Raw genomic sequence first — 24,468 nt, 5'->3', positions numbered from 1 at the left:
CTTTCTTCAACCAGTGTGTCGTGTTTTTCCCTTTTGCTGTTGGAACTTTTTATAATAATTTAAACACATCTATCAGGCTCTTGTTTAATGCTTTTTGCGTGTGAATTTATAAGAAGCTTTAGGTCACTTGCCCTTGTGTTAGGATGATACCTACATTTAATGATGACTACCCGGCTGCACTCTATTTTCTATTGAGTCATTGGCCCCAATTTTTCTCCCTTTATTGATTTCCTCGGGTGTTCTAGGTGCCTCTGACTCCTTCCATACTGTGGTCTTGATGCTGATTCACCATTGCTTGTGGTTTTGAAGCGCTGTTGACTATAGGTGCAAATGTCATAAGAAATGATGATTATCGACCAACACTGCTCTTTGTGTGTGCCATGCTTACCCTTCTTTTTTCACTTTGTTACCCCAATGAGTGATCATTGAAGACTGAGCACATATACCTTATTATATCTTGTTGCAATTTTTAATTCCAAGAATCCCGTGATAGATATCTCAACAAATAATTATTTTGATCTGTAATATTTCTGCCAGAGCTTCTTTTATTCTATTCTACTGCATGATGGCCATTTTGTTGCCATCAAATTAATTGTTTTTGTTTTTATATATTTTTCTGTGTGTACTTTTGTTATAATTTGTCAAGATATTTTGGTAGCTCAATGTTTCAGTAGGCAATATTTTGTTCTACAACTGTACAAAGCTTTAATTCATACAAATTTACAATGCTTCTATTCACAGTAGTAGCTCCTAGGGTAAAGGCTCATCATCTCAATCACATGGGCTAATGTGATTAAACAATCCACAGGAAGCAGTTCAGATAGTGGAAGGTGCACTGTACATTCCAAACAGATTTTGTGAATGTAAACCCACGCCATTATAAACACCTGGACAAGCTGGCTTAGTTTGTATTAAAACATAACAATTCAATCACTAAATTAAACCTGCTGCTACTAGACTAGACACTGTGGTTTCCTGTCACCCAGTGGTAGTTACAAGAAGATGCAGAGGATCTGGCACCTGGTGTGAGCTGGGCAGCCGCACGTTGTGGCAGATACATTTATACCCAGGAGCTGCACCCATGTAGTCAGTGTCCAGACTGGTTCGGAGAGAGGGCAGATCCAACACAAATGCTCCTCTGGCTTTATAACTGGGCAGGTGAGGCAAAGTCTGGGAATATGAGGATTGAAGTGAGATGGAGCATTAGAGGGTGTACTTGGGAATAAGTAGTACAGTACTGCTAGACAATGATTCGTTTGCCCTTAGTCCATCATCTTTGTACCTTTCGCGTAACATGGTGGGACCATAGTTAATATATGGCTTATAGAATGTGTAGAGTTTTATCTCTATTGGTATAGTTATTGTTACCTTGTTATACTTTTTTTTATTGTACGATTTGTTAACCCCTTGAGTGCCCCGCCCTTTCCCCGCCCTGTGCCGGCCCTTTCATTAGCGGGCGGGGTTCATGACGAGATAGTCTCATCATGGGCACAGCGCAACCGCGGCCCATGACGAGACCATCTCGTCATGGGCACTCAAGAGGTTAATGTAGAGTGGTGTCACTTCCTGTATTATCATCAAGCCCAAAGGTTAGATAGAGCATTTTCCTGTGATGCCATCAAAGTTAATTGGTCATGTGATAATTTCCGCCAATATCATTGGGAGAGAGAGGTCAAAGTAACTGACATCAATTTTAGTACCCCTGGCTCTTTGGTAAACATCCAATATATCAGTCTGTGATGGTGACAATAAAGTTTTCCAATGTAAAATAATGATCACACAAATGCACTCTTGAACTGTTGAAAATGTAGATGTATTCGTTCTCAAGCAGAAACAGATATAATCATACAGGAAATGAAAACATTGGTCATTGGCTTGTTTCCCATATTGGAGAAAAAAACAAAAACAAAAGTAATCCTTAATTCAGACACATGCAAAATAATTTACTTTGTTTATTTCATTTCATGGGGGGTTATTTGTTTAGATTTAAAAGCAGTACAGAAATATTTTACTTATACCAACTAAAATGTAATATAATGAGCAAAAAATGACAAACAATCTAAAGTCCAGTAATCCAGTACAGCTGCGCTTGAATGTTTATCCATTCTGGAATGTAGCTACCAATGGTACAGGAGGTGCAATGGCACCTGGGGCTAGAATGCAGGAGGGTTATCTGCACCAGAAATATCAGGGGTTTTTTTCCATAAAGGGGGCCCATGTTTGATGCTTGCATTAGGACCCTACGGTGACCTTGCTATGCCCCTGCTTCATTTGATTGGATGAATATTGACACAGGTTAATGTAGTTCAGTTGCACCTGCCAGGAAATCGTAATGTGATTCTAGGCAGGCATTAGCCTATTGGCGTGCTCCGCAGCTATGTATTCCACTCAAGGTGGGAAGTGGGCATTACAAGGCATGGTTAGTGATGTTTGTGGGCATTCACAAGTTCTTCTTCTTCCTCTTTCTTGCCTCGAAAGAGCTGTAGATCAGCCACGTGAGATGGGGAATTAGCAGCTAGAACTTTGCTGGGATTGTAGGACCAGTACGATTTCCAAGGAGAAAATAATGTGCATTTGCACAGGGGCTTCTATTCCCTCATTGTGGAGTTCTCTGCTATGGGTAAGTAACTCTGCAGAGGATTGGGATCTTTCCGCGAATGTCACATGACCTTCCTAAGAATGGAAAACCTACAACTGGACCATGCATATTCCTGGAAAAGTGTGGGCATTCCAGAAAGTTGTAATTCTACACTTGAATGTAGGTGTAAATCTTCAAGCACAGCTTTAGGCCCTTCTTTGTGAATTTGGCGCAAATTCTGCAAGTGTGCCCTGCTGATGATGAAAACCCTAGAGATGGTCCTACCCGCCCAGAGACTTATGCTCTTGCTTACAGTATTTGGCTTATTCAAAAACATTGAGCAAGGCACCAGTGATCTATCATAATGCACATCAACTAAAACCTATGGGACAGAAGTTTGACTCCAGAAAACAGTAACACACAGTCAGAGTATGGATTTGGCTCCTGTACTGCGGACAGCAGAACAACACATGTGCAGCTCTGACAATTAGGTTCTAGGGTATGAATTAGTTTGATTTGCACAAGTTTTCAGACAGAGATCTTTTAAGCAGAGATGCTTAGGGTATATATATATATACCCTTATTCAAAAAAAGCCCAATCAATCAAAGAATAGCATATCAATGTTTAGGCGTAGCCCATAACAAGAAGAAAGTGTGACTGATACTACACTTTACTAATGGTGTCAGATTGCACATCAATGTAGATATCTGTGCCAGACTCACAGTGGTATGTGCCATATTCAGTCACCGTCTTACTCCCCTGGAAAATTTTCAGCTCCACTGGAACTGAGATGGTCACCTCCTTGCTCATGAAACTGACTGTTATTTTTGTGCGTGGTGGTACCTTCATCGGCAAACTTAACTCTGCCTTCTTCCTCGTGGTGAATGCCTGAACCTCATCTTTCTTTACTGAGAAGGTGGTGGATGCCTCTGCATCAATATTGACCACTCCTTGCAAGCTAAATGAGGCACCCACCTTGACTGAAGACTCATTGCTGAATTCAAAGCTGTGGGAGACGTATTTTTCATACTCTTTGCAAGAAGCAGCAGTGAACTCTTGCTCACTGTCTGTGTTGTTGACGTAAAAATACTGATCTGCCTGGATGTTCTTTTCACTCTCTGTCTTTTTCTTGTCCCATAGAAGTGTGGCGGTGACAGAGGGTTTCCCACGGCGCAGCGGATACACATGGGATACTTGATCGTTTAAACCAACATCACAGTAGTTTGCCAGATATTCACCAGCCCTGGCTAAAATATACCTCCCCCCTCTATTTGGATTCTCGTACAGAAGCCATGCTCCACTCTGGACTTTGTGGGAGGATATCTTATCATTCATGTTTCCAAACGATAGATTGGTCTCTTGAGTCATAACTGATTGACTACCAGAGGCATTGGGATGCTCATAGACTGTGATCTTTGGATTGGTCAGGTCGTCAGTGATCATCTTCAGAGAAGATGCCTTGTCATTCATTTCAAGCGCCGGATGTTCTCCCTCCTCTAGGACAATGAACCATCCTTGATAGTTTGGATGCTCGTACATTATCCATGGCTGCCCCACCACCTTCACAGATGAGATGCAGTCTCCGAAGCTCTCTGTTACCAGACTCACAACATCTGCCTTATAGGTCCTACTGAGCCCCTGGAACTTGGGATGTTCATAGACAGTGATGGTGTTCATGGTGATCAGCTATGAAGTTTTCAATGTGTTTTCTGTAGCTGATCCTGTGATACAAAACAACAGCTGGTCAGTGGAGAAACATCATAAGTGATTGTGTGAAAACTCACAGCACAGGCTCCTCTCTTAAAAGGAAAGAAGGTATATTTTTTGATGCCAATGTTCAGATTATTATAAGATTACTTAAACTAATTACGAGTTACATAAACTACAAATATCAGTGTGATAGAACAGAGCAATAAACCCTCCTAAAATAACTTTCTTATATGAGAACATATTTTACAGCACTATATGAATAAAACAAAACTTTAATGCAGTTTATAAAAAATTTCGGATCACAACAGCTTCCCCTTTTTCCTTAAAATCATTAAAGAATGAGAGTGCATACTAAGGACGTACATGTAGCATGTCATGATGGTGTGGATGGTAGTAATTCTAAATTCCACAGGACTCGGGACGTTAACGTGTAAAGTGTACTGACAGGTAGTGTCCAGCTGAAGTATAGGGCTAAGGTGCAAAATACCGAGCCTAGAGATGAAGTGCAGATTACATAATGAAGAATCATATGCAGAAACTGCACAAGGTTTGTGTTTTATAGGGCACAGATGGCTCAGGATCTTGCTGGGCATAATGACACAACCCATAAAGCTAAAGTTCAAAGTACACTGCCTGAAGGAATTTGTTTTTCTGTATTTGATTTTTAATTGCAGAAAATATAATAAAATGTTACATATGGAAATGACCCTGGGTCTACAATTTTCAAGGCCTTATAAATAAGGTGCTGATGTGCCTAGGAGAGTACGACTCAAGGTCATACTGGGCATAATGACACAACCCAAAAATGAAAAGTGTAGTGTCTAAAAAAGTTCATTTCGTAAAGTGCAGATGGCTTAATGAGGAGTCATATACAGAGGCTACACATGCCTGGGAGAGTACGGCTAAAGATCTTACTGGGCATGATAACACCACCCATAGACCCAACGTGCAAAGTGCAGTGCATGAAAAGGTACTTTTGATAAAATGGCAATTACGTGGCGACAGGTCTATACTGAAGGCACTAAAGTTCTACAATTTGTGGGCCGTGGCAGCAGAATTTATCAAGATCTGTTGCAACAACTGGCCTTATAGTTAAGATGCTATGTGCCTCGGAGAGAGTTGCTGGCAAAGTGCGGCCAGCCACATAAGTATTCTTGTGGGCTAAGACATCTCCAGATCAGGCTGGTCATGATGGCTGATAGGGGACCAAAGCGGATAAAGTACCAGTTGAATGTAGCAAATTGAGGTCTATGTCATTCAGATACAAAGTTCAGCAGTTTCTGGAAACCCAGTGACAGGGTTAGTCAAAGTTTGTTACTTCAATGTAAAGCCCATTTCACGTTACCCACAGTCGGAGATGAATCGCAAGTTGTGAAGGCTGTAGACTACTCATGTTCTTTAATAAGTTTCGGGCTTGTTTTACAAATTTCCCCAAACTTGGCCTTGTCTGCCACTGACTGCAGGGTGTACAAAAGAGGGACGGACTCTTTGGCTGACGGAATACAATGCTGTAAGAAGGCCTCGGTAGGAGCCAGCGGGGATGTTGCAATGTCGGACAGCAGAGAATTATGTGTGCCAAGGATTCTCTTCTCCAGTTACATTGTCTACAACTGTTGATATTATCAAGTTATTTCCAAGTTTGGTTCAATTCTCTGATTGGAAGCAGGACTAATCTGGCCAATAGAATATATTTGAAAATGTGCTTTTCTACTACTTGATGGAGATGGGACTTGGCTGACTTGGGCAGTTGTGGTTCCATTATTGACTCATGAGGAGCCCAGTCATGAAGAGCTTCCATGTCTACTTCTAATGAACAATTGAACAATTGTCTTTTATTGCGGTTTTAATGCAAGTATAATTAATCAAATTATTGTCCCAGTTCTTGCCTGCAAGTTGTACATATTCTTTAGATACCACCAGATTATTGGACCTGGGCTTGTTTGTAGATGTAAAAATTGTTTCTATTAGGGCCTTCATGGTGTTGTTGGGGGCAGCCGTTGCCTGAATATAGAATGTTGCAAGAATTGCCCAGCTTTCCAGGTTTTGATGTCCAAGCCTATCAAGGTATTCCTTGTGTGAGATGGGAAGTGGAATAACTTCTTGTAGGCTGTGCACTGGATCTTTTCTAGGGCAGTGCCCATCATGCGGGGAAATGCTTCCTGAGCAGAGTTGAGGGCGGGGAGAAGTTTGGCACGAACCACCCTACCAATGGCTGTAGTTGTGGGGATGTCAAATATCAGGTTTCATATTCACAAGGCATATGTTGCCATTATTACTTTGCTTATCATTTTGTTTAGCTGCAAAGCCGGCCTCCCAGTTTCACATAGCCATGCTCCTAAATAGATATAATGTTGAACACAGTCCAAACTTAGTGGCCGCAACTGGTAAGCCTCTTCTTAGGACATCTCCAGAAACGTTCTACTTTTATTTAGCTCCCATTAGCCACAAGCTCATTCCTGAAATTGTATATGTTCAGTGCATTGAGTGCTTTTTGCAAACCAGATTTTGCATGGTCGAAAAGTACTAGATCACCGGCATACTGTATGAGTGGAATTCTCCAGTGTCCAATTTTAGGAGTGACTAGATTGGCTCCTACTAAGGCTGGGTCTAGATCCGCAGTATAAAGATTGAATAGCATTGGCTCCAGCACATAGCTCTGTTTCAGACCTCGGTCAGTGTCATTCTTGGCATTGGCCATCTGCCCCATGAGTTTAACTCGTACTCAGGTCTTGCCTTATAAGGACCTGATTGCTCATAGCAATTTGTATAAATGTTCCAACCCAATAACCCCTACCAAAGATGTTCTGGGCAACTCTTTCGAATTCTGCTGAGTAGTTGATGAAACAAACAAACAAACAGCAGCGTTGAATTATGTGTTGCTGCTTCATGGGCAAGGTATGGGAGGACAAGTATGTTGTCCACCATAGACCCTCTTTCATGAACGCCTTTTTGATAGAAGGGTAGTAAGCCTTTTCACACAGGATCATAGCAATAATTCCCGGAGCAGTATGCTGGCATATATTTTGATGCCTTTGTGCAGAAAATATATTTTCGGACTAAGAGATTAATTTCCTAATGATTTAAAACACTCACACATAAAGTTTTTTCAGTTAAACCAGTTGATTCAGGGTTTGTTAAAAGTGTAGATTACAAAGAGCCCATAAAGAATAATGGTATCAGGAAGTGACAGGATTGGACAAGATCACTGGAAAATTCTCGAAAGCAAACTCCTGAAATTTAACAGTAGTTAAACCCAAATCATCAAATGCAGATGTGCAACACCAGAAAGTATTCATTTACTAACATTAATTACATGCCAAAATTGCTTCCACTTTTGTTTGGGAAAAGACCTACTGTGCACTGTCAAATAATTTGTCCAAGCTTTCAATTGAGTGTTAGCTCACATATAACTGAATGTTCTTACAGTGTTTTCATCCATACACTTTATTATTTACACAAATAGACCAAGTTTGCTGAATTACTAAACCTACTTTAAACATGTGACAATTGTCAAAGATGGTAGCCCAGGTTGTGTTACCATCCACATTTCTAGTCCTCTAGTAATTTGAGCATAAAACCAGTGTCTAACTTGTACTGTGATCGAGAACTATGTCACACTGCCAATATCTATGTGTAATTTGGTTTTGAAGGTTCTCAGCCAGGATCAGTGCTACTTTTCAGCCTGTTAGATTAATCCTGCCCTGAGGCCAGGTGACTAAGCTGCACTTTGGAGCCTTCCACCTCACCTTCTCAAACTCACACTTGCACAATCTCCACTGTTTACTAGGGAGATGGAAGCAAACAGATACATTCTTTGGCAGTTGACCAGGGTCTCTGACCCTGAAGAACACTCACCTGATGATAACCCATAATCCACTTCTTGGATATTCATTTTTTCCTATGTACTTTCCTACATACTACTGTGTCTGATTTGTGTCTATAACCCTCAATTATCTGTTTGCCTATCAGTTTATGGGGGCTGCTCTGCTTCTAGGTAGACCTGATATACGATTATTAGCTGGTGGGTCTTGAAACCTGTGTCTCTTAGGGGGTTGTGCTTTTGCATCTTCCTGGTTGGCCCCTATGAACCTCATAAGAACTATAACCTTGGTGGTTTTAAAAAGACACTACTTTATGTTGCTTACACCTATGATGCACCTCGATAGACCCACTAGATCTTCATTAATTGTTTCGGGGAAGCTGCGCCTCTCAGTTTTTTTTCGCAACTAGTCACTCCTGGTTGAACTTCATAGACTATTGATAACTGGTGGTTTTGGGAAGCAGTATCTTCAAAGTGGTAGGGCTGTCTCCCTTCACCTTACAGCCACATTAGCTACAATGTCACTCTGAAGGCAGAAAGATACCCTGGCCCCAATTCACAAAGGTAAACTTAGCCCTGAGGTTTAAGTTTAGCCCTGAAGTCTAAGTTTAGACTTGAAGTCTAAGGGCCCATTCACAAAGGCAATCTTAAACCTGAAGTCTAAGTTGACCTTTTTGCATATGGCCCTTATACTTCAGGCCTAAACCTAGACTTCAGGTCTTCAGGTCTAAGTTTACATGTATGAATTGTTCCACATGCAATCTCACATCTCACAGAGGTCTTTTTACACCATCCCTTCTGGACCACCCAACATTCCCCTCTCTTCTGTCCCTCTTTCTTGTTCTTCTCCTGTCATGATTTTGAATCTCTCTCAACTTAACTCTTTCATTACTTTCCTAACTTAACTATTCACTAATCTCTTCCCTCTTTCGCATTGGTTATCGTCCCCCTGTTATTCTCTCCTGTATTCTCATTCATCCCTCCCCCACATGATTGTTTTTTTAGCGAGTGGAATTATGAGTATGATGATACAGATTTAACAAAAACATTAGAAGCATTTGCGCTAACACCCAGCTTGTTGGTGTGTGACACTAATGTAGCAACTGCATTTTGTGTTTGAGTGAACTAGAGTAGTGGAGGTCAGTGGTATGCTTTTTGAATACCCCTGACCTGTCCTTCCACAAAATGGAAGGTGACAACTGTATTCCCAGACAGTCGAAGTGGATAGCTTATATTCCTGCAGGTGGAGTGGGAAGACTGGGACAGTGAAGTGAGGGGTGTGGAGACAGTGCTCCTTTAGTTATCCCAAGAAGGCCTTTTGGATAGCAAGATGCTGTTGCTGATTAGTCTTCTGAGTACTGGCAATTGGTGGATTGCAGGTGTGAAGCGTGCAACTGAAGACTCTGGTTAAAGGTGAGGAAGTCTCTATGTTAAGCCTACCCAGTTGTCTTTCCCTGGTTAATCCTTTACCTTGGCAGGCGACATGAGGTGCAGAAACAGTACACCACTTTGTGCATCTGTTGTAGGTGCCCCAGGATGTAGAACACGCTGCTGTGGGATGCCTCATTCTACAGAAAGGCTTGTCTGGAGTACATCCTAGAAAGAACATTTTCTAAGCTGTAAAAGAGGGATCCAAACCACCCACTTTGTTGCATGGTAAACATGGGTGTAGACTAGATCCAGGAAATCAAGTATAGAATATGTGACCAAAATATCGAGGACTAAAATATCAATATTTTAGTTCTCGATATTTATATAGTAAAGGGATATAGATTTGGAGTTATGAATAGTAAATCTAAACTTAGCATATGCACTTATCTTCTCAATATTGTGGTCACGATATTGCAGCCACTTGATATTATATGCTCATTATTTACATTTTCTTTATTTTCAGATTTTATTGAGGACATTTGATATTTCATGGAATGATGTTCCGGACTATAACTGTTGTCTTGAAGATATGTCTACATTTCCTGATTTCTCTTACCAACATATAAATAAGAGGATGGCTGAAGTTCATGCTTGTTTTGTTCCTCAATCTCTCAAAACTTAGAAAACTTGTAAATGCAGAGTTTTTTTTTCCCTTTTTCTACTTTCCTCCACATCTCATCAATACTATTTTGATTTTCTTTTTACATACATACTGCAAACTCGACCTAAATGTATTGGAGAACTTTAAATGAGCAGCAGTTACATTACAGATTCATTTCTTTTGCTTTTTTGATATCGAATGCATGTAACCCTCCAAAGGCATGACCACAAAATATTGAAGTTTGCAGCTATTTACTCTAGTGTAAATATCTTCCACTCTCAGGTTTCTCACCTTCCCAAACTTCTTTGGTAAAATATCTATTACATTGAGACTACTGTAAGTTGCCGTATTTGATTGAGAATTTTCTATTTGACATTCACGTTGTACCAGAATAGACGCCCCATAAGTAATTTTGACTTGGTCTCAAAAGGATTCTGAAGATGGGCGTGTTGATGGATCCACTAATTCAAGTGTTAGCCTTCCACCCCCAAAGTCTGAATCCTGTTATGCCCTTTGTGGCCTGTGAATTTCTTAGCCAGTTTGCTGTATGTGTTTATGTGGTATTGTTTTTCTGAGTAGTGCTTGTGTATGTGGGTCTTTGCTTGTGTCAATGCAAGGGTCTTTGCATGTGTTAATGTGAAAGTGAAACCATGTGTGCTTACACAGAGTCTGTGTATTACGCAGCCCCAAAATTGAATGTGTGCTTATAATGCAACTTTTCATGGACTCCATTTTACTTCATGCCAATCTCAGAAATACAACATGCATCAACACATTGTCTCAATTCATCAGAATTAGGAAATCTGCAGCCATAATTGTACTCATAAGAACAGTTACAGATTTTCTGCTTTTTGGAATCGACAACTATTGGTACTAGAAAACTGTTTTAGCATAAGATTTCCAGGCATCCTATTCAACAATACTTTTCGATACACATGGTAAAATTGAGCATGACGTAAAGGGAACCCGGCTGTCCAATTGAACTTTTCATGATCGCCAGACAATTGTGTGAGATCCACCAGGAGAGAGGGGTTTTGTCTCTGCCCACATCTTGGGAGCCAGGAGTACATGATTTGATTGGATGAAGCTGTGTGCTGCCTCTAAAAGAAGGAACATAGCTACTGTGCTTTATAATTCATGTTTTCCCTTCAGTAGACTTTAGCGACTCCAGAGGTAGCCCTTTTATTTCATTTTGCTTCCTCTACTGGACATTTCAGTTGGTCCCCAGGTAGCAGAGGAGACCCTTTTAGGTCTAGCTTGACAGCACAACAGATTATCAGACATTAAGCGATCAACCTAAACAAAGAGCTGGAGAAGCCCTAACAGAAGAGTCGCTTTGGCTCCACTCACATCTTGTTAGCTGGGAGTACATGTTTTGATTGGGCAGAAGTTGTGTGCTTCCAGAAAAACATGCTATTTATCCTCCTGCCTGCCAGGAACACATATATGACATTGTAATGCCATTAAGGTGTCTTAGATACCTAGATAATTTACAGTGTTTGTTTTCTCTAGTGGCAGCACAGGTGTGAGGAGTGCAGTCATAGATTTCAGTTTTAAGAGCCCAGATATACACTAATGTACATAGATGTTTAGGTCGGATGACAGTGTAACGGTCGCCTAGTTTTATGGGATTAACAAAAGAGGGCTTTCAGAGTCTTACATTGAGAGCAGTTTAGCCTCCACTAACATGTTAGTTTCCCTGAGTACAGGTCTCGATTGGGCTGAATGTGTGTTCTCCCATTAAAAATACTGCTTGTTTTGTAATTATTGGCTTGTGTCAAAGCAGTGGGGAGTTGATTATGGTGCAAGCCAGTGATCATGGCTATTGGCCTGATCTGTTTCTTACGAAACATTATGTAAAGGCACTAGACCTGCCATATTTATTGAGAAACGGATATTTTTAGGAGAGAGAGGATTTTGCTTTGCCAACTGTAATTTTGTATACTATTCTATTTTTATGATTGTATGCCAGATGGTTGCTTTTTGGAAAGTTTACACTCAGAACAAAGGTCTTGAGCTGATAAACCAATGACGAAGGCTATATGTCTGATTGCTTATTAAAATAGTTAGTGGGCCTAACATATTGATTGTGAAAAGCATATGTTAAAGTCAATAGCATTTAAAGGTGGATCTCTATTACTCTGAATAAAAACCTACAGATAGACATTTTGTTACCTGGATTATCACAGATTACTATAGTAGGAATGCGTTTTGGTGCACACCGTGGGTATAGTAGATTTGCACTGTCAGAATCCTTGCTAGGTCCTCATAGGAGAGATAGTTTTGCTTTGCCAACTGTAATTTTGTCTACGGTACAAATGGATGACTGTATCCCTGGTGGTTGCCTTGTGGGAGATCTTATGCTCAGTACGGGAGGCCTCATTTGGTTATTGTGACAAGCCAATGATAACAGCTACAAACCTGATTGATTCACTTTTGAAGAACATCCTATTTGCCTTTAATGAAATAAAGGCTGTACTTCAACAGAAAAACAAAGATTAGTTTATTAAAAAGCATTCACAGACATGTTGGTCTGCTGACCTCAGCAGGCTTTCCTTTTTCTTTTAATCGAGAGAGGGAGGGAGAAGCTGAGATTCATTCCACTTCCGTCAGGTATACTTAATATCAAAGGAGAATGAATCACATGCCCTGTGTATTTCCAGGGTTTTGGGTTCTCATTGTTTAAAAACCCTCATTCACAATAAACCTGCAGTGCTTTATATCTTGGTTCTCTGCCTGATAGGCTACGTGAAAAGCATCATCATTGGGTCTTTTTTATTCACTTTAGTGTTCAGTTCTCAAACTGAGAGGACTTGTTCCGCTGGTGGTTAAAGCTGTCAGTGACCTGACCATGATTGTAGTTTCCTCTCACAGAATAAAGGGGACCTACATCTTCTGCCCCTATGATCAACACCATGGAGATATCTGCTGGCTGATGTACTCCAGCAGGGAAAACAAGCAGACAAAATCCAATCCCCTTTACATAGTGCCGAGGTCCTAAACCATAGCACGCAGTAACATGACTACATGGGCTACTGTGTGCCTCTTTCAAGAAACTCTCATCCTTTTTATTTTAAAGGGAGCTCCAAGGAAGTCAACATAAGATCACATTTAATTTATGCAACAAAACATAAAATGTAAAGTGTGACCCAGACATCCTCCGCCCATAAATTAAAAGCCCCTCCCAGCCTCTCTACCTCGAGGCCGAGAATGGAAGTAGGTGAGTCCTGCATGAGGGCAAAGACAGCGGCTCTATGCACCAGCTTGAGCCCTATCTGCCAGCGTTTAATAGAACAAGAGGGGGCTACAGCCTGTGGCTAATACAAGAGCAGACTGGTGCAATGACTGAGGCTACGGAACAAAGGCAGGTACACCACACACGTATTCACATAAAGAGCAAGTGGGCAATGCACCACTTACCAAGAGCAGAGAAAAGGGCCCCTGCACCTCACTAATCCTTTTGGGTTCCAGAGTAGAGGGCTACTCGTTAAAAAGCACTTCAACGCCTCGCCAGGAGTAGTAAGCACTATATAAATGCAATTACAATAACATTGGATCGAAATAAATTGGAATGGAGCACCTTTCACATGCCACATGTCCCCAGTCACAGTGAAGAGACACTAAAAGCCTGCTCCAGCTAAAAAGAAAAATATAGTTCCTTACCTTAAAAGAAAGAGTTCTCCCTCACTCTGTCTACTGCAAAAGGGGTCTCCAGCATCCCCAGTGAAAGTGAAAGGAATGGCACAAAAAAGACACTGGACGTGCAGCTGAGTGAGAGGGGTTTGTGGGAGGAGCTCCTTGGAGTTGGGAGGTGTACAAAGGCTTAGGATTGGGTGAACAAGGGGCAGTAAAGGTGGCATATTACTCATGTACGAAAGGAATGGGACGAGGAAGAGGAAGCCTAGGGAATAAATGTTTCATGTTAAATGTATGAAAGTGCTATTTTAATACTTGTTGATTCTGTCTTCTAGCAAAAACAATTCATGCACTGGGCTCACAAAGGAAACATGAAAACAATACATTTGTCAGTTTCTTTTTCTACTAGAATGGCACTATAAACAGGTTTTGATGTGTCTCAGTTTCATTAAGATTTGGAACGGGAACATGTGTGAAATAAATTTACCTTGGTGTAGCTCTCTTTCTCTGTCGGAAGTGGGAATCTGCGTTTCCTGCTTGTCTGTATGTCCTATAACTCAAAATAATACAAAAGGTCATTACGCTTTAGTCTGTGTGAATCGTGCTGAAACATAGGAAGTGCTCGACTAATTTGTGAATCCTTACCACACACCCACCTCTAAGCAGAGGTGTACTAGCAGTATGTTATATTCTGTGCTCTAAGTTTCATGTAACATTTACCATTCTCTGATACAGCTGTCATTGGGTTTGTGATGTCATTGCATCTTGTTGAATTTGGAATGTTATGATTCAACTCTGTTTCAACTGACTGGGGACATGGATGTACTTGGCAGATGATCAGCTGTGTAGTCTTTTGGATCAATAAATCACTCTTTAATTGAATCCTGTTGAGTGAATTACTACACAGTAGTGCAGCAGGTGCAGTGGATCTAGGTCTCAACTCACCTCAATTAATGGCTGTAATACAAAACTCAGAGACTGGGGCTCTAATATTGTTCATTGCATTGTGGCCCATAGGATCCTTGCTACGTCACTGCCTCTAAGCAGAACTTGAATTCGTACTCCTAACCTTCAACACTTCTCTCACTACATTTCACACTGTAGCACCTTTTTTATGGGATACATCAAAGCTTTGCCCAGTGAGGTAAAAAGTTGATTGAGTGCTTCCATTATGCCCAAACATGACCATCTAACTCACTTTCACATATGCACACTTGGATACCATGAATTTATTTCACTGACACTAACTATCTTATTCACTGAGTCTCTCACGAACTCATCCACAGAAGGGTTAACTTACACCTTCATGAAGGCGTTCACAGTCACTCGCTCAGTGCACACTCAACTATACTTCTACTTGCACTCATTGCCATATTCGGTTACTCATACTCATAATTCACAAATCAAACAATCACCTAATTCCCACATATGCACTCTCAGAGTTGGATTACATGCTAACATTTGAAAACAACTCACACTTGTCGCACCCACACTTTTCCACACTCAGTCACAGTCTTTACAATCACCTATAGTCAACCACAAACACACACACATCCATTGACACTGGTTTGACCCTTCAATGTCACAAAACTGCCCATGCGCCTACCTGGTGTGACCCTTCAGTGTCACAAAACTGGGCATACACCAACTTCCGTGTTCACTTGTATGCGCACACACACAATTAAAGGTCCCACCCTCCCAGTCACCTGTTCCCCATAGGCATTGGTCTGTCCTTCTCTCTACCTGCACCAAGAGTGAGACGTGGAGGTCCCTGGCCCCTCTCTCACTTCTTCTGTTCTCCCAACTTTTTATCCACAGCAGCATCAGCAACATCATTATTATTATTAACATCATGTATTGGTGTTGCAGTGTATGTTAGTGTAACCTTGTGTCATCTGTGAGGATGCCACTTAGTATTTAACAATCAAAGTGTGTTGTGTTGTTCAGTGTATTACTTTGTATCAAGTGGTTTTTAGTTTCAGAAAGTGTATCACAACATGCACTAATGTCATTGTGCACAACAAAGTAAATGTTGTAATATCTGCGGCTCAATGTCTACCTGGTTTTAATGCACTAACACAAGCAAACACTGACATTACAAATGCTGTTTGCAGTTGTTAGCACTTTATAGCCAGACCTATTAGCTTTACCAATGCATGTTAAAAGTGTAATTTATATCCTTGGGGAAAGCATTTTCTTCTTGGATAAATCCCGTTCCCTACGTTTCAATGTCCCTGACAGGGGTTTGGTGACATTCCATCGTCTGTTCCACCCTGGAGAAGAATTTACTCCAACCCTTTGCTGGAGCAATTCTCTGACCCCATCCAGGATGAGAATGGGTGTAATTTGTGAATGTCCACAAACTCACCAGTTTGTGAGTGTTCACAAGATCTTAAGACAAGCAATGGATTGATTGGCCCATTTTCATCACTGCTCAGTGATAAGTACATAGAATATACATAATTGTGCATACAATCACTTATTAGTAAATACATTGGCACATGCTACATATTATTATTTGCCTACCTGACAGGAGTAAATAGAGTAAAAACGGGGGTTTAATCATTCTCCCAATATCTGTGATTGTGTGTATGTGTCAGTGTGTATACATGTGTGTACATGTGTGCGCACACTCATGTACCTGTGTAACTTGATTCATATGTGACGTGTGTGGGTTTACAGATATGTATTTGCATGTATGTTTGCATGAGTTTTATGTACGTCAGCATACATGCAAGTTAGGCTTATGTGGATGTGTGGGAAATGCATTTATGTGATGTGTCTGATTTGTTTATGCCGCAGTAAAGGCAGAGTGACTGGGCATCACCAACACAATGACGATAGAAGCCGCACACCTACACCCTCTCTCAGACTATGTTAGTTCGCAAAAATGAGTGCTAGCATCTATGCACAGTACTCACCAGCAGATGTCCCCTCTTCAGTCTCTCCTTTCACATGCCTTCCAGACACCCACTATATAAGGCCTGGCATCTGCCCCTCCCAGACCTCCAGGGCACTATTTTCCATATGTAATCAGCCCCCAGTTGAGTTTTAAGCAACTCTCTAATTGATTCAGTTTCTAAGCATTCCTTGAAATGTCTAAAAATGCAAATATAAGCACATCTCTTCAGGCAGACAGAATACATTCTTAAAGTCACAAGTGTGAATAAACCAACCCTGTCCAATGTGCTGAGACGATGTCACAGAACTGGTTCGGTTTAGACAAACGTGGATCAGCAGGAACTGGTGACGTGTGAGAGACCTTTCACGACTAGCTGCACAGATTGAGCTCCTGATCTTGGTGAGCGATTGTTGCAAGTATTATATCAAATACGTGGTCGGTTCTCCCCACCACAGGGTGAACGTGCTATGCAAGTTTAAATATTTATATTTAAATTTTAAGTTAATAAAAGATTAAATCTTTAAGTTAGAAGACCACATGGGTTGTATGATGGGCAACTTTCCAGAACCATTCATCAGACACTTTGCCTGCATATGGTCACTCTGTGTCCTGGTGACACCTTTTGCACATGGAGTCATCAGAACACCTTTTTGGGGGGACATGAGTCTCTAAGTGAATTTAGGTTTTTCATCCCATGACACCTTCTTTTAAATCCGCCACCTAGTCTGCTTAAAAGATATCTGTCTTTCCCTTACAGAGTCAAGGGAGTCATTTAGTTAGTGAATTGAAATGAAATAGTATCTTGATCCCTGGGACATCAATGGTAAATGACAACATCAGCTACGAATACTGGCCACTAACCTCCTGCTGATCCAGACCACAGAAAGGGATTTACAACCATCTGTCTTTATTTCCTTCAGCCGCTGAGTTCACTAAAAAAGGCTCCATCCAGGTAGTAAGAGCTATAGAAATATCATTGACATTGCCACATACAGGTAGACATAGCAAGCACAGAAATACACCGGTTGCACAAAGATTCAGCACAAACAGCCTGAGCTCCTTTGTGCATGCCTGTGTTTGCAGACATCAGCAGCTTAATGCTAGACCTGTTCCCTTTGGCAGTGCTTCTGGGGGTCAAAGGTCAGATATGGTAGCAGCAGTCACCACTGGAACAGAAGGTATGAAGGCTTCAGAATGCATTCCAACCCTGACACCTGGAGGTTGCACTGACCGCTACTGGTGGAACCTGTGATGCTCCTCCTAACAGGTAAGGTCCAGTGCAAAGAGAAACTCAGCATGTGATACGGGATACCAGTGCTGCACCAATGTGATCAATCCCATTTTTGTCCCACATCCAAGCAAGAGGGAATGCTGGTTTGTGTCCAACCCAGACTCTGTCAAAAGTAGCACAGCCATTCGCAAGAGTACTCAACTGTAAAGAAATGTGTGAGTCTAATGCCATACAGCGTTTAATATCGGTCTCAGCTTAAACCCCTTCCGTGGAAGAGGGGTCAACTGACAGTATGGACTGATGCAGTTTAAAAAGGTACATTCAACCTAATGAAGTGGGGAAGCCTAGGCTAGAATCCAGGCCTCCTAGCAGGCAGCAAACATGGGGCTGCTACACCTCATCACTGCAAATGCCTAGTAAATTGATGGCACACCAGGAAAGATCCCACAGACTAGGCTAAGCAACCTTCAAGTGAGCTCTCAACATATACCCTCAATGTCTAGAAGACACAAAAAGATGCTCCTTGATGGACCCCACTGAAGTCCGTTCCAACCACAGCAAAGCACTCTTCTAAATCATCGAAGGGTTCTCTTGCCTTTCAGCCACTGAGAACACCGTCTTCCCTTCCAGGAACTCTACAACACCCTGGAGTCCTTGAGAAGGCCATTAATTGCTAACACACCGAAGGCCCGGAGAGCAAAAATCTACTGGACACCTCCTAATCTGGGTTCTGCGCTGACCACAGCACAAAGACAGCCCTGATTGCCACTACAGACATCATCAGGTCCCTCCTTGACCACCGAGGGACAGCGGCTCTGATCTGTATTTCACCACACCCTCCTCAAAAGACTCTGCCACATTAGATCCTGAGAGACGTCCTAAAATGGTTCAGGTCCTCTCTCACAGGAGTAACCAAAAGGATTTGCTTACCACGCTTCGCTTTAGAACCCAGGGGCATCATCCGCAGAGTCCCACAAGGCTCATCACTCAGTCCCACCCTGGTCAACATGTACATGACACCCCTGGCTGACATCGTCAGAACCCACACCCTTAACACTGTAACCTACACAGAAGACACCCAGCTCATCCTCTTGCTCTTAGACGACCCCATCACCACCAGGACCAACTTCCACAATTGTATTATGAGCGTTGTCAACTGGATAAAGACCATCTGCCTGAAGCTCAAAATAGACAAGACCTAAGTGCTGAATTGTTTGGAAAAACACCTCCCCGTGGAGCGACAACTGTTGGTCGTCCATTCTCTGAACCACACCTACAGACCATGCCCACAACCTCGGCATTACCTGAGCAGCAAACTCACCATGAAATGTCAGATTAATGCAGTCTCCTCTGCCTGCTTCCACATCCTCCCCATACTCGAAAGAACTTCAAATGGCTCCCAGTCTGCACCAGGAAGGCCGTCGCTCAAACCCTAGTCCCGGCCAGACGGACTACGGCATCGCAATCCACGCAGAACTCCCCACCCAACTCCTGAAGAGACTCCAACCGATATAGAACCCAGCTGCAAAATCATCGTTGACCTCCCCAAATGGACCAATTTCACCCTGTACCTCAGGAACCTCCACTGGCTCCCCATTCAGAAAAGATTCCAAATCAGGATGTTAACACACGTCTACAAATCCCTCCATGACCAAGGACCAGCATACATCAACCAACGCCTGAACTTCCACAAAGCCTCAAGACACCTACACTCAACCTGTCTCACCCTCTTCACACTCCCCATATTTGCCAAAGAGTAGAGGACGCTCCTTCTCTTACCTCACCGTCAGGACCTGGAACAACCTACACCTCCAAACATCATCCTCTCTACGTAAATTCAGAAAATGACTCGATATCTAGCTCTTTGACTGATCCCAGCAAAAACCCAGAGCCTGGATACCCTCATGGGTGATTATCCGCGCTCTGATTATCTGCGCTCTACAAATCCAATTTGATTGATTGATTGGCTAGAGATGAGTGAAAATGTTGTTTCAAAGTTGAAAACAATGAAATGTGCCTTTTTCTACTCATGAACATGTAAAACTGAAGTGGTTCATTTACTATTTGACAAGCTGGGATACTTGCTTTAAAATGGAAACATTGGAATTTCCAGAGGAATGAAGTGCTGCTTATGACCTCACGCTTGGCATAACATATAACTTAATAAATAACATAAAGGATCTCATTAAAAAACAGGACATTTTGCCAGACAGTTAACTTTTGGAATGACTGTAAAGTCTTCTTGTTTATTGTTCTAAACATTGTGAGGTCATAAGAGTTGCATTTTGGCCTTGAGCTATGATTTGTGACAAACTGTGGTTTGCCAAGCTTGGAATTTCAAGTATTTTCCAATGTCATCTTTTTTTAACTATAACTGATCTTTAACAGTGTTTTTTCACGCAAATTTCGGATTTGTTTTAAAAATGCATTCAGGTGTAACATAACTTCATATAAAGTTTTCTTTATATATGACAAGGTAAAAGTATTCTACTGATGGTCATGTGGATATAAGCAGTGAGTGTATGAATTAAATCGCCTATGCATTATGCAGCAGACTACTTTCTATGCTGCACAGGTTTCAGATGTCTTCAGAGGGAGTTAACTTAAGGTTCTGGCCACAGGCCGAATGTTGCACAAAACCACTTTGAGGCTAACCACAGCTGCACATAGCCTTGTGTCATGTGTAATGGTGATTCGCTTCACACAACCAAGCTGCCAGGGGGGCAATCACCAGCTGCACATACATTTTAAAACCAGTTCTGTAGCTCCACATTTGTGCAAAGCCGCCAAATAGTGCCAACATTATTAACAAATCGAAGTGTTTTTTAACCCTACTGTTACTGTACACCCCTTTTCTGGTCTGCATGAAATTTTGGACTGGTGCTGTGCGTTTACCTTAACATACCAACAGAAAATGAAATATGTAAACTCATGCCAAATTGTGTACACACTTGTCAAAGGATTTCAAAGGTAGTGGGAAATGAACACTTCTTGACCCCATGTAGAAATGTCTCCTTGAAGGATTTGTATGAAACTCCCTTGTCCAATCCGAAGACTCTACTTTATTTTGTTTTCGTTATTTGGTACATCTGGAGTCAGAAGGGCAGATTTACAAGGACTTGTGCATCCCTGCATATCAGCAGGGATGCGCCAGGTAAGATGCGTCACGCAAGTCTACCCTTGAACCACTACAGATGCGCCGCAAGGGCGGCAAATTGCTTGAGTTGTGTTGCAAGCGCGACGCACCTCCAGCAATACTCAGGGGCTGCCCATACCTAACATGCTGTGTCACGCCTTACACCTGCTTCAGGCAGGCGCAGGGTTTTGACGCAGCAGCGTCGAAAAGTGACTCCGTGAAATATTGTAGATTTCACTGCGTCACTTTTCCGATGGAACGCCCACCCTGCATACATTAAACCTGATGCCGGTTTAATGTAGAGCAGGGCTTTACAACGTGACGCATCTCCCTAGATGCGTCACGTTGTAAATAAGGAGCAACATGGCGCATGGTTTACGCCGCTGCTGCTGTGGTAAATATTTCGTTACCGGTACTATTTTTTATGCGGTAAAGTCTATTAAGAATAACTCAGTAAAATGAGAGGCAGAATCCGTGGTATTAGAGGTTTAAAAAGGCTTTATTCCTATACAAAGGAATACAATTCGAATTGTATGCGTTCTATTCCATCACCACGAAAGTTCAGGAAGGAAGGGCATATATTATTGACAGGTAATCATTTTTATAGAAAAGGCATTACAGTGAAACAGATGCAGTAGGCGTATCAACTGATAAGACAAAATGAACTATGTATGCGTAACTAGAATAGGCGTAACTAGAAAACGTCATTATACATGATGTCATAAGTGGGTGGATCCATAAGAGAATCCGGCAATGTCAGCAGAAATATTTGGCAGAGATGCGTGCGCAGCCGCATGACGTGTGATTGACGTGCAACTAGAGGGAGAAAGAGACTTGACATTTAGCTCTACATGTGGAGACAGAAGTCTGGGGTTATGTCAACCTAATCCCAAATCATATCTAATATCCTATGTTTAAAGAACTGTGTTATCCAAAAAGAGAGGTCTCTTAGGATAGAATCTTATTCTATACTGACTATACTGACTGTTAGTGCGTGTACAAGCGTCTAAGTGTCTACACTAGATGCGAGGGGGTAGGAATATTCCATGGTAACAGGGCTATGAATTACTTGCATGAGGACAGCGAGGCCTGGCCCTTTGCACGGTAGCTGGAGGAATGTTTACCTAAACTACTAGACAGGAATGCATCGGATGAGGGGCGGAGGAGATAATCTTGAAGGTGAAATACAGTTTTTGGCAGGCGACGGGCTGGATCAGGCACCGTTAGCCGCGCAAGGAATAAGACAAAGTTCATGGTCACAGATGCAGGCTCAGACTGGAGCTTTCAGAGGCAGAAGGCAGGAAAAGGCTTGATGACAGAATTCGGGCCTACTCGCCTGAATCTGTAAAATGTGGAAAGTGAACCACATAAAGTCGGTGGCCTTTCATACTTAGGAAAGGAATATCTGACCCATTCATGGTGGATCTGAAAGAGGACATGTTGACGGTGGACGCACATATATTTGCGTCTTCAAAACTGGAGCAGGAGGGAACATACATGTACGTATAGCATGTACATGGAGCCGTTGGGGTCTACGATAGGGGACATAACTGATCACAAAATTCATATTTCCTCATTCCCTCCTTGTCCCCTTCGGACCCTTAGGAGATATCGATCTTCATCAATCCATCGATCTGTTCATATAGCATCATTTGTTCTTCTTTCTTCTTCCGGGATCTCGAACGAAAACTTGGATGTGGGATACACGAGGTGGCACACAGACCACAAATCGCTGGCCCACATTGTAGACATAAGCAGCAACTGAATAGTATGAGAAAGCCAATACCTAGGAAGGAGAGCATTCTCCATCCCCAGGCTGACAACACGCCCCAGAACCAACCGGACCAAGTCCAGGTGCCTGGATTCTGGTGTATCTGGCTTACAATCTTATGAAGGCGGGTTATGGCTTTATATACTGACGGCAAATTTTCTGGTATGAAAATACAACAACTTGATCCGATGACCCTACAAGCTCCGCCCCTATCGGCCAGGATGACGTCAAGGACAAGACGATTTTGAAGCACAACAATCCGCATAGCAGACTGCTCTTCTGTTAAATTGCCTAAGGCGGAAATAGTTTCATTCACTACTGCTTCAAGGGTTCTGGTTAATCTACGTATCAGCTTACTATTAGTGACTGTACCTATATAGGGGAAGAAACCTTTATTGAAATCTGTGTATTTTTCCCATGCTGTTTCAGTGTAATCGACAATTGGGAGATCTCTCTGCTGTCTATTGTGTACTAAATGGGTATTTCTATAATAATCAGGAGGAGCTAGGAAAACAGGTGGTAGGAGGAATGCTATGTAACAGGTACCATCCCAATCTAAAGGTAGGCGTATATATGCGGTCTGGCCACATATAAAGTAGAAATTACGAGAAGCTCTAAATGTAGACTTGCCTTGATCACTGAATTTTATTACAGTGGTGCATTTACTATGGCCCATGTGTATGGAGCCATTCTTTCTTATACATAGTTCCCCTTTTACTGGGAATACTGACATGGCGGGCAAGATTGGTGTAGCTTCAGATTCAACGTTCAGGATCATGAGGTTAAGCGTAAAATTACCTAATCCATATACTTCATTTTCTAGATCAGTTCCTGTTCTTTTGGGAAGTCCCTCCTTGTTAGGGTAGCAGACTTTAAGCAAAACTAAGTTCAGGTTTCCCCATACCCATTTGTCTTGAAAAACTGCGGAATTCGAATCTAGGGAATTAATCAAACGAAACCATGCTCCACAGGAGCCATTGTGTGTGAACGGATAGGGAAAGAGGGGCAAAACTCCCTTATAGTTCTGATAGGGAGGGAGTCGGCCACATATCCAACAATTTGTGGCATTGCTGGTTTGATGAGAATGATGTAGCATACTAATGAATGTGTTATTGCGCAGCGCAAATCTATAGGACAATTCATGTGGAGGTAATTCACTAAAAGAATGTTCTGCAGTTATATTATAAGCACGCTTAGGAATAGGGTAATACATGTGCAATAGGATGCTGACAATGATGATCAGAAGACTTAAAAAAAACAAAATTAATAATGTTACTGTACAATGACTACGAAATGATTTACAATACGCATGCTTTTTGAGCAGCATTTGATTATTTCTTTCTCTATTCCGGTCCAGAGGATACGTGTCAGAGACAAATTCAACCGATTCACCTTGGAGAGGACTTAAACAATCAAATTGTCTGACTTACTGGACCTCAATTTTAGTTTATACAGTTCTGGTTTCGTTAATTCAGCCAAAGGGAGCTTTGAGTCTGTTTGTGAGGGAATACGGGGTTGAGTCTCTACGCTGGATGGTAGTCCATAAAATTTCTTGATATGACTCGAGTGCAACCACCCTTTCCTTCCCTCGATTTTCACAGCTGTCCTTGTGGTAAGTAAAACCAACTTCGGTGACTTCCACCTCGGATCC

At 41.9% G+C, this 24,468-nt stretch overlaps 1 pseudogene across 1 annotated transcript; it reads right to left on the bottom strand.

Annotated features, from left to right (window-relative positions):
- Positions 1-1,791: 1,791 nt before the first annotated feature.
- Positions 1,792-16,743, bottom strand: LOC146812832 (epidermal differentiation-specific protein pseudogene; annotated as a pseudogene). Its single transcript, XR_014966915.1, has 3 exons — positions 16,699-16,743; positions 14,265-14,327; positions 1,792-4,300 (listed from the first exon to the last, which is right to left on the bottom strand). The product of XR_014966915.1 is annotated as an epidermal differentiation-specific protein pseudogene (transcript).
- Positions 16,744-24,468: the final 7,725 nt, after the last annotated feature.

Source organism: Triturus cristatus, chromosome 7 (genome assembly GCF_964204655.1).
Source record: "Triturus cristatus chromosome 7, aTriCri1.1, whole genome shotgun sequence".
In the NCBI taxonomy this organism is placed as follows: domain Eukaryota; kingdom Metazoa; phylum Chordata; class Amphibia; order Caudata; family Salamandridae; genus Triturus; species Triturus cristatus.
This window is presented reverse-complemented; position numbering and strand designations above follow the sequence as displayed.